The sequence below is a fragment of the Petaurus breviceps genome, unplaced genomic scaffold (genome assembly GCF_028583685.1).
Source record: "Petaurus breviceps papuanus isolate PSGF00001 unplaced genomic scaffold, PetGlider_PUasm1.0 90865, whole genome shotgun sequence".
NCBI classification, from domain to species: domain Eukaryota; kingdom Metazoa; phylum Chordata; class Mammalia; order Diprotodontia; family Petauridae; genus Petaurus; species Petaurus breviceps.
Genome location: NW_027187367.1, coordinates 14716218 through 14726268, shown reverse-complemented (window position 1 = coordinate 14726268; position 10051 = coordinate 14716218). Strand labels below are relative to the sequence as shown.

General features: G+C 41.8%; 1 pseudogene; it reads left to right on the top strand.

Annotated features, from left to right (window-relative positions):
• The first annotated feature begins 1584 nt into the window (after nucleotides 1-1584).
• Nucleotides 1585-5276, top strand: LOC138150230 (zinc finger protein 845 pseudogene; annotated as a pseudogene).
• The last annotated feature ends 4775 nt before the right edge of the window (nucleotides 5277-10051 follow it).

The following is a 10051-nucleotide window of genomic DNA, read 5'->3' as shown; positions in this document are numbered from 1 at the left end:
CCCGACAGAACAATGCTTTGTAGCTGCCTGTTTGGTAGAGTGAGCGCAGGATGAGAGAGCACAAGAAGAGAATAGCAAGTGAAAATTATAACATGCAGTAGTAAAGGGTAGACAAAGTCACTGGACTTGAAGAGATAGAGGGGACGTTTCCTCTTTCCCAGTTACCAGGGCTGATGGTCAGAGAGACACCAGAGTAGAACTGTCAATGGTTCTCCTTGCCAGGGTCTGCTGTTGAGTCAGCTCACTCTATTCCACAAGAAATGAGCTAGATGTGGCAAGAAACAGAAGTCGCTGCCAGTGATAGGAGACAAAACAGAAAAGCCCCAGACCTCAAGGTCATCACTAATGGAATGAGGAGGAAGATCTGAGTACAAGAGTCCAAAGGTCCTGAGTCTTTACCAGGCCCTGCCTGAAGGCATAAATTGAACATCATCTGGGAGCTGCACTGTATTATCAGCATTTCTTTGTCCATTCAAAGAAGGGAAAGGAAAGAGGAGGGAATAAGCATTTATATAATGCCTTCTGTGAACCAGGAACTGTGCTTAGCTTTTTTTTTTTTTTTACATTACCTCATTTGATCCCTACAATAACCCATGCCCATTTTACAGTCAAGGAAACTGAAGCAAACAGAGGATAAGTGACTTGACTAGGATCACACAGCTAGTAGAGATCTGATGCCAGATTCGGACTCTGGTTTCCCTGACTCCAGGTCTAGTACTCTGTCAATAGCACCATCATTGGCCTCTAGCATCTGTAGGGAGCTAGGCAGACTGAAGTAGGCCTTTTCTAGAACTTTTGAGTTTGAGACAGCCTACGTACTATTTCAGATCACCCGGGTTTGGGAGGAGCAGCCAGTGTGTGATAGCACAGTAGATGTTTGATTAGTGTTTGCTGTTTTTATCATCCCTGAGTCAAGAGTGGTTGTATTGTTGTTTGTCTTTCATTTCATTTTCATGGGCGAGGCCTTGACTTGTTCTCAAATGGGATCTAAACGGGCAGAATTGAGGAAAGTCTTCAGCCTCACTCTCTCTTCCAGAGTCACCTAAGTCCAGTGGCAGGACAAAAGTCAAGATGACTGGCAGTGTCCCCAAAATGCAGTGGGTGACCTTGGCATCTTTAATGTCTGATCAAACTCTAAGCATTCCACCTGGGCCAAGAGTAAAACATTATACACAGGCAAGCATGTTCTACCTATGTTCATGTCTCTCTGGGGAGCCACTCCATCATGCCATAGTCATGGGACTAGGTCTCAGTGAAACAGGAAATTCAGAGAAGAGGCAGAGTTTTGTTAATAAAGTAGAAACTCAGACTTGATTCTGATTGGATAAATCCATACCAATCACACCCCCTAGATTAATACATTAGTGTTGCTACTCTGAGAGAAAAGTGAGCTGGGAGTGAAAGGACTTGCGCACCCTCTCTGAGGATCATAGGGCTTGGCATTCTTCCCCCAACCCCCAACTCAGGACCTCCACCCAGGTGGGTGGGATTGATTCAGAACCTGATCCAGCCTGTTGAACAAGATCAGGTTAGTAGCAAGCAGTGCCACCTAGTGGTTAAACCTGTAGTGAAGACTATGCCCAGATGGGAGAAAGGGTAATTCTGGCTTACGGAAAGGGTGATAGGGATGATCAAGAGGCACATGCCTGGCAGTTGGAGAGCTCCTGGGCAGTGGCTGAGGACAAGGAGCAGAATCTGAAGCCTTTGGACCCCAGGGGGCAGGATGTGCATACAGCCCTCGAAAAGGAGGACCCAAGAGAAGTGACCATGGAGAGTGTGAGAGAGGCCCCAGAGACTGAGGACAGAGACTCTGCCCTCTCCTGAGAGATGAATAGAGGTTTATGCAAGAAGGGAGTGACCTCTGGGCTCCTGGCAGCCCCTGGTTCCCTGGCATCACTGACCTTCCAGGATGTGGCTGTGGCCTTCAACCAGGAAGAGTGGAGACACCTGGACCCAGCTCAGAAAAGTCTGTACTAGGAGGTGATGCTGGAGAAAGATTGACATCTGGTCTTCCTGAGGGTTCTGGTTTCCAAGCCAGAGCTGATCTCCCAGTTGGAGTATAGGGAAGGCCCATGGATGCTGTTGGGAGAAAAGCAGAGAAGCTTCTGTGAAGGTTATTTAAAATATACATAGAAGTTCTCTGTTCTTAAACCAAAACAACATCCCAAAAACCTTTGTTCCCAATCACTCCCTGGATTTGAAAGAAGAAACTATTCTTCAGTTTATAATCCCCCAGGTTACACAATGTCTGCCTTTTCAGGGGCCTCCTTCCTCCACCTGATGATGTCTCCCATGCTCCCTCAAGCTTGCTCAGAGCAAAATAGTAATATAAAGACCAAGAAAACAATTTTAAAGCAGGGCATTTCAGGGAAGAAATCATCCCAGGAAAGACTCTCAAGAGACGATCCCAAGGATTTTAAGTTTGGAGAAGTTGGCAATTATTGCCAGAGGTTTTACAGGCATTATAGGACAAGCAGAAGAGAGACTTAAGGCAAAGAAAGAAAATTTCCAATAAGTCAAAAGAGTGTAAATGTATATTTAGGAAAAATTTACAGCAAAGATCAGTCCCTGAAAGACAAAGGAATGAACCTTCAGAAAAAAGTTTCCATAAATATGATACACATGGAAATAGCTTTAAATTGTCTTCAGACCTGAATAGCTATAACGGAATCTCCTCAGGAAGGAAACTTCAAATGATTGATGCTTGCAACAAGCCTCAGTTACCATTCACATCTTACTCAATATCATAGGGTGATCACTAGAGAAAAACCCTATGCATTTGATGAATTTGGCAAAGTCTTCCAGCAAAGGCAACGCCTTACTCAACATCATAAAATTTGAACCAGATATAAATCATATATGTACAGAATGTGGTAAAACCTTCAGTTACAATCCTTATCTTATGCTACATCAGAGAATTTATACTGGAGAAAAGCCCTATAAATGTAACACATGTGTAAAAGCATTCACTCAAGAGTGGACATTTTACTGAACATCAAACAATTCATAATGGAGAGAAACCATACAAATGTAGTGACTGTAGAAAAACCCTTAGCAATAAATGGTCCCTTATTCTCTATCACAGATTTCATACTGGAGAGAAACCACATAAATGTTATGAATGTGGGAAAGACTTCATTCAACAGCTCAATCCTTAATACACCATAGAATTCACACTGGAACCAAACCCCATAAATGTCATGATTGCAGGAAAGCCTCCTTTCAGTACATAGGACTTGTGGAACATCAGAGAACTAATATGGAAGAGAAATCTTATAAATACAGTGTATGCAAAAAAGCTTTCATTCAAAGGGGATACCTTACTCAATATCTGAAAATTTATAATGAAGAGAAGCCCTAAAAATGTAGTGAGTGTAGAAAAGCTTTCACCCAAAGGGAACACTTTAATGAATATTGGAGAACCCACAGTGGAGAAACCATATACATGTAATGAATGTGGTAAAACTTTTAGCAACCACTCACACTTCACTCTCCCATTACAAAATTCATACTAGAGAGAAGTCCTATAAATGTAGTGAAAGTGAAAAAGCTTTCAGCCAAAGGGGTCGCCTCACTGAACACCAAAGAATTCATACTGCGGAGAAGCCTTACAAATGTAATGAATGCAATAAAGCCTTAGTAGTCATTCACAGCTTACACTACATCATAAAATTCATACTACAGAAAAATCCCATAAACATTGTGAATGCATAAAAGCCAACCACATGATGTGAACCTTCTTCAGTGTCAGAGAATTAAAACTGGAGGTAAACGTTATAAATGCACTGAAAGTAGCAAAGCCCTTCTGCAGCAGCTCATCAGAGGATCCATAGTGGAGAAAAACCCTATGAATGTAGTGAATATGGAAAAGCACTTAGCTGGAGAAGATACCTTACTAAACACCAGAGACTTCATAATGGGGTGAAAACTTATAAAGGTAATACATCTGGTGAGAGTAGTACTCAGTGTGCTTATTCAGCATTGGACAGTTTGTTCTAGAGAGACACCTTCAATGTCTAGTGATTATTCAGAAGCCTTCAGTAATAACTCATCTCATATTCTACATCCCAAAAGTCATAGTAGAAAGAAATCCTATTAATGTTATGAATGTGGGAAGCCTTCCAGCAGTTGTGTAGGTCTTATTGTACATCTGAGAATTCATACAGGAGAGAAACCCTACGTGGAAAAAACCTTCAGCCATAGAGGACATCTTACTGAACATCAAAAAATTCATAGTGGAGAGAAACCCTGTAAATGTAATGAATGTGGAAAAGTCCTCCGCCAGAGAATGTACCTTACTCAGCACCAGAGAATTCACACTGGAGTTAAACGTTATAAATGTAACATATGTGGTAAGGCCTTCACTCAACCTTCAGATCTGACGCAACATCAGACAATTCATTCTAGAGAGAAACTCTGTAAAAGTAGTGAATATGGAAAAGCCTTCAGTAACAGCTCATCACTCAAACTAAATCAGTAAATACATGTGGAAGAGAAACCCTATAAATGTAATGACTGTGGAAAAACTTTTAGTGAGCAGTGATCTATATCAGAAGAACTCTGATATTGAAGAGAAACTCTATAAATGTAATGAGTGTAGAAAAGTCTTTAGTCAGCAGGGAGGTCTTGCTCAACTTCAAAATTTTCATGATGGAGAGAAAACATTTAAGTGTAATGAACGTGGGAAAGCTTTGTTTTATAGTAGGCAATTCACTCAATACAAAAGAACTCATACTGGGGAGAAGCCCTATAAATGTAGTGAATGTTCCAAAGCTTTCAGTGAAAGCTCATCTCTTATTGTACATCAGAGAATTCTTTCTTGAGAAAAGCCATATAGATGTAATAGATGTGGGAAAGTCTTCAGTGCACAGGGAAGCCTTACAAGTCATCAGAGAATTCATACTGGAGAGAAACCTTATAACTGCAGTGAATGTGGGAAATCTTTCAGCTCCAGCTCTTCCCTTGCAAGACATCAAAGAACTCATCTTGAGAAAAAGCCCCATAGATATCTTGAATATGGAAAACCCTTCACTCATGTGTTGTCCTTTATAATACATCAGAGAATTCATACCAGAGAGAAACCCTACAGATGTAGTGAGTGTGGAAAGGTTTTCAGTGAAATAAGAGGGCTTCTTCAATATGAGAGAATTCATATCAGAGAGAAACCCTACAAATGCAGTGAGTGTGGAAAGACTTTCAATGAGGAAAGAGGGCTTCTTCAACACAAGAGAATTAACATTGAAAAGAACTCCAGAAGTTTGGTGTTTATAGGATAACCTTCCCCTAATAGGAAAACTTTAGCGTCAGAAAATTCACACTCAACAGAAATATTACAAATAAAATGCATGTGGAAAGGCCTTGTAGATTAGTCCCAGCATTAGAGACTTCATAAAAGAGATGAACTCCTAGTATTACTTACAGGAAGCTTAAGACTTGCTAACTTATGTTTTTGAGAATGATAATAATTAGGTGATGTCTTTGAGAGGAGATTTTTTTTTTTTAGTTAAAGGTCCTTACTTTAAATCATAGTACTACCTATATAGAAGGGGCAGCCTGGGGAATGAACAACAGCAGAGAAGGGCTGTGTGCTTTCCTCAGGACCCTTCAGGGACACTGCCTGAGACAGCTATAAAGAAGAGAGTTGTTAGGGGTGTGGCAGAAATACGAGAATTGATCAAAGGACAGTTTGGGAGCAGGGAGAACTTTGTGGGGAGGCAAAACTGGAAGGGAGGTTCAAATATTCTTTCTAGTTCTCACAGTGGGAGGGAGAAGTTGACCACTGCTCTATTTTTCTTAAGCTTCAGACTCAGCTGCTTGATTACACAGGTCTAATATCTCTCTGACCTTGATTGAAGTACCTTTGGGTGATAAGGATAGGACCAGCAGCTGTTACCTGTCCTCTGGAAGTTTCTCAAACTTTGGGACTATGGGTACCCACTAAGACACCAGAGAATGTTTGATGGAGTAGTACACCTGAGAGAAGGTCATTTTTCCATCATGGGGTGCTTTCTGGAGAGAGCAGGCCTTTGGAGAAGAGGGACAGAGTAATTGGACAGACAGAGAGAAGGAGGACTGTCAGCCTCTAGGGAATTCAGAGACAATATATCATCTGTATCCATCAGGGACTCAAGTGCGGTGAGAATAACTTCTGTGTATCTGACTTCAATTGGTTTTATGAATGTTTGTGTTTTCCCACTTCAGTTATTTTCCAAACCCCAATTGAGCCCTTCTTGTAACAAAGAAAAGCATGAGACCAATGACAGATCAAACAGTTTTACTTATTTTTATACATATATTTGTATATGTGTGCATGTACTTATATTTACAAACAGTATACACAGAGACATTCCATGCCTGCAGGTCCCTGCCTTTCTACTGAAAGGGGAGAAAAAAAGTTGATTGTGATTTTTCAGAGTTCACCTTTCTTTTGGAGTTTTTTAAAAATTTACATTACTATAGTCACCACATGCTTTAATTTCTTGATTCTGCTTTCTTTACCCTTACTCTATTCATAACAGTTATTCTTATGTTTCTGTATTCCACGTATTTTGAGTTTCTTAGGTCACAATACTATCCCCTTGCATCCATATACCACATGGTTTTTATCTCTTCCCTAATCAAATACTTCTTTTGTTTTCATCTTTTTGCTACTATAAAAAGTATTGCTATTTATAGTTTGGTATCTGGAGGGCCTTCTGCCTTGGACTTCCTTGGGGCCTATGCCCAGCATTGGGATTGCCAGATGAAAGGGCATGAACAATTTAGAGACTTTCCTTGCACAATTCAAATCAACTTCTAGAAAACTGGACCAATTCATACCACCAACAATGTCTGAGTGTGCATGTGACTGGCTTCCCATGCCTTTTTTCAGACCCTGGCACGTGAATTCTGAATAGAATAAAAACTGGCATTCACCACTCAGGGAAGTACTGCAGATGTTCTCCTCTCCATTTTACAGGTGAGGAAACGGGCCCCCTCTGAGAGGTGGCAGGCTCCATCCAGGTGACATAGCTAATCCAGACCAGAGACAGGGTCAGAGGCTAATCCCAGGTTTGGTTCTGCTGAGCTGCCTCTGGGTGGCCTGGATGTGACTGCCTACATGGAGGAGTTGAATGGGACGGGCAGTGTCACCCCTGCACTGACCACCTAGGTGGTCGTTTGCAGTAGGTCCCAGCTGCCTGGCTCTCACCTACCTTATGCAGCTCTGCAGAATGCTTCAGGGCAACCAGGCAGCATAATGGAGAAAGCACTGGACCTGCTGTGAAGAAGACCTGAACTTTATTAAATCCAACCTCAAATACTTATGAGACAAGTGACCCTGAGCAAGTCACTTAGCTTGTTTGTTCAACTGTAAAATAGAGATAATAACAGCACCTTCCTCCCAGGGCTTCTGTGAAGATCAAACTTGGTACAACATGCTAACAAACCTGGTACGTGGTATCTACTGTATACAGATGCTTAATGCTTTTCTTTCTCCCCTGCCTTCCAATGGGGAGAGCACATGAAGGTGGATCCCTGGAGATCCTCTGTACTAGACCCAGGGAAACACCAGTGTTCAACAGTAGGCCCTTGGCCTGCAGACAAGAGGAAGGACAATGCCCAAAAGGCATATAGAAACAGAGGCCCTCCGCATGCAGACGAGGAAACTTAAGGCTGAAGATTAAGTACCTCATGCAAAGTCACCCATTTAACAGCAGAGTGTCTGACGACAAACCTAGCGCTCTTTCCTCAATACCCATCTAGATACCATATGAGAAGCAGGCAGAGTAACTGAAGGGACTAGGAAATTATCTCCTAGGATGGAGGTAGCTCCCACTGACAAGAGGAATGGACCCATTTGCACTTTATTATAGTAGGGAAAAAGGGGAATTTTGACTTCTCATGGACCTACACAGAAAGGACCTGTTCCCACTACATAAGTCATAGTTGGGTCATGCCCTTGTCATTGTGCTGCCCTAAACACATCCTTTCTGTTGGGGGCCAGGAAGTAATGGTATATGGGCTAGTGCCTGCTTGCTTGATGTATGACCTTAAAAGGTAATGAATAGAGCTATAGAAGATGATTGGCTATGTGTACCTATAAATTGCTCTGATACGGAAGTCAGCTCTCTTTGTCGCGATGTAGCTGAGCCTGAATAAACAACTCCTGCAAACCTCGGGTGCTCTGTCTGGTAATTCCTCCTAGGAGGCCGGTGGTAATTCCTCCTAGGAGGCCGGTGACGACCGAAGACTTACTATGGGTAAGTGAGAGGACGGGATATCAATAGCCCCCCACAACTGGTGCCCAACGAGGGGCGTGGGTAGGGTCCGAGAAGACCGTCTGGGCTGTAAATTAGCTCTCCAGACAGCCTCATCGGTAAAAGAGTACCATTGAGAAGATGGGACTGGCAATGAGTGCAGGGGAAATAAGTGTCCCCGCAATTTTGCCCGAGGAGAAAGGAGTTATTGCCGCGCAGCTTTATAAAGTGTGCGCGAAGGGTGGCGTAAAGATACCAATAAGAACGTGCCGCCAGTTTGTAGAAAAAATATGGACCATCTGCCCCTGGATACAACATGCGGGGGTGCAGCCAGGCCGATGGGCCGTGGTGGGGCGAATGGGTGGAAGGAAGCCATCCTCCTCCCTTCAACCTTGCCGGAGGCCCGTTCACTTTTAAGAAGCAGATAGATAACACCTTAAGTCCCACCTAATTACTCTTTCTGGTTTAGGTGATTAAATTGTGGGTTCGAGTCCCACTTAGTTGCTTGTTTAGAATGAGTGGTACATGTTTTGCGTGAATGGTACTGTGCACAGAACTGTTACGTGTCGTATCTTGTGTTTCTGCTGTGTTCTGTCCCTTCTGTGTCTTTGTTTGTCCTATCCAGTCATCAGGTCCATTATGGGCCAAGGGTCATCCACAGCCGGCCTGTGTATTCCTTTGAAATGCTGTATCTCTTTCCCTCCTTTCTTTCCCCTGCTGCTGAGTGCAGGCTGGAAAGGGAGAGAAAGAGAGCAAAATATTGTCTTGTTTAGGTTATATGATGGTAAATGCAAGTGAAAGAGTATAGGAGAAATGTTAGGTTGGAATTAGAGTATATGATTTTAAAGGGGCTTTAATCAAAGTCCAACAGGAAGAGTAACATTTAACTATTTCCTGCCTCACTTAAAAGAGAAAAGTTTTGTGTAACAGAATGCAACTAAAAGGCAACTGAATGCATTCTGGTCATCTTTGAAAAGTGTCACTCCTAATTTGATGCTAAAGAAAAGTTGGAATTCATTTTACTATTTGGCATTTAGGCAAATTGGAATATTTTCCAAGATTTGATACATAAGGTGAGGTTTTTGGGTTCTCTAGAACTGGGATAAGGGAGTAGGCGCCACTCCCTCTCCCCTTGCTAGGGAAGTCAAAGCTATCACTTTCAAAGAAGTTTCTAAGGAGTGGACACAAAATTTATTGGAGTAAAAGTTGGAACAGCTAAAAACATTGGGGGGAGGCATAGCAGCTATATTGAGGGCCCCTGGGGCATGCAGACGACCCTCTTTCCTTTCAAATCCCGGGGACCACAACCAAGCTCTGCAACTGTGGGGAGAGGAGAAAAGCCTCTGCACTTGGTAAGCCTAATTTTCTATCAATAATTTTGGTATGTGATGAATCGGAAATGCAATTACTGTCATTATGTCATTGTTCTATTATGGTATCTCTAAATTGTAAAATCTAAATTGTAAAGTCCTCTTATACTGTAAAAATTGAGTGACAAATCAGTTTTCAATCTGAGTTTTGTTGAAACTAATAGATGGAGAAAAAGTTGTGTAAAACTAGCTATGTTACTTTATCAGTTCTGCTAACCCTATGTTATAATGTTATTTTCATGTGAATTGGATTTTTTATGTTATAATATCTGATGGTTTAAAGCTTTTATATTTGGGATACAAACAAGTAGTAACAATACTGCCAATATTTACTGTGATAGCTGATTGTCCATTTAACTTTTTGGCTATTCTGGAAATATACAGTGATTATAAGTTGATTGGTTGTATGGCAGCAAAAAAAAAAAAAAAAAAAAAAAAAAAAAG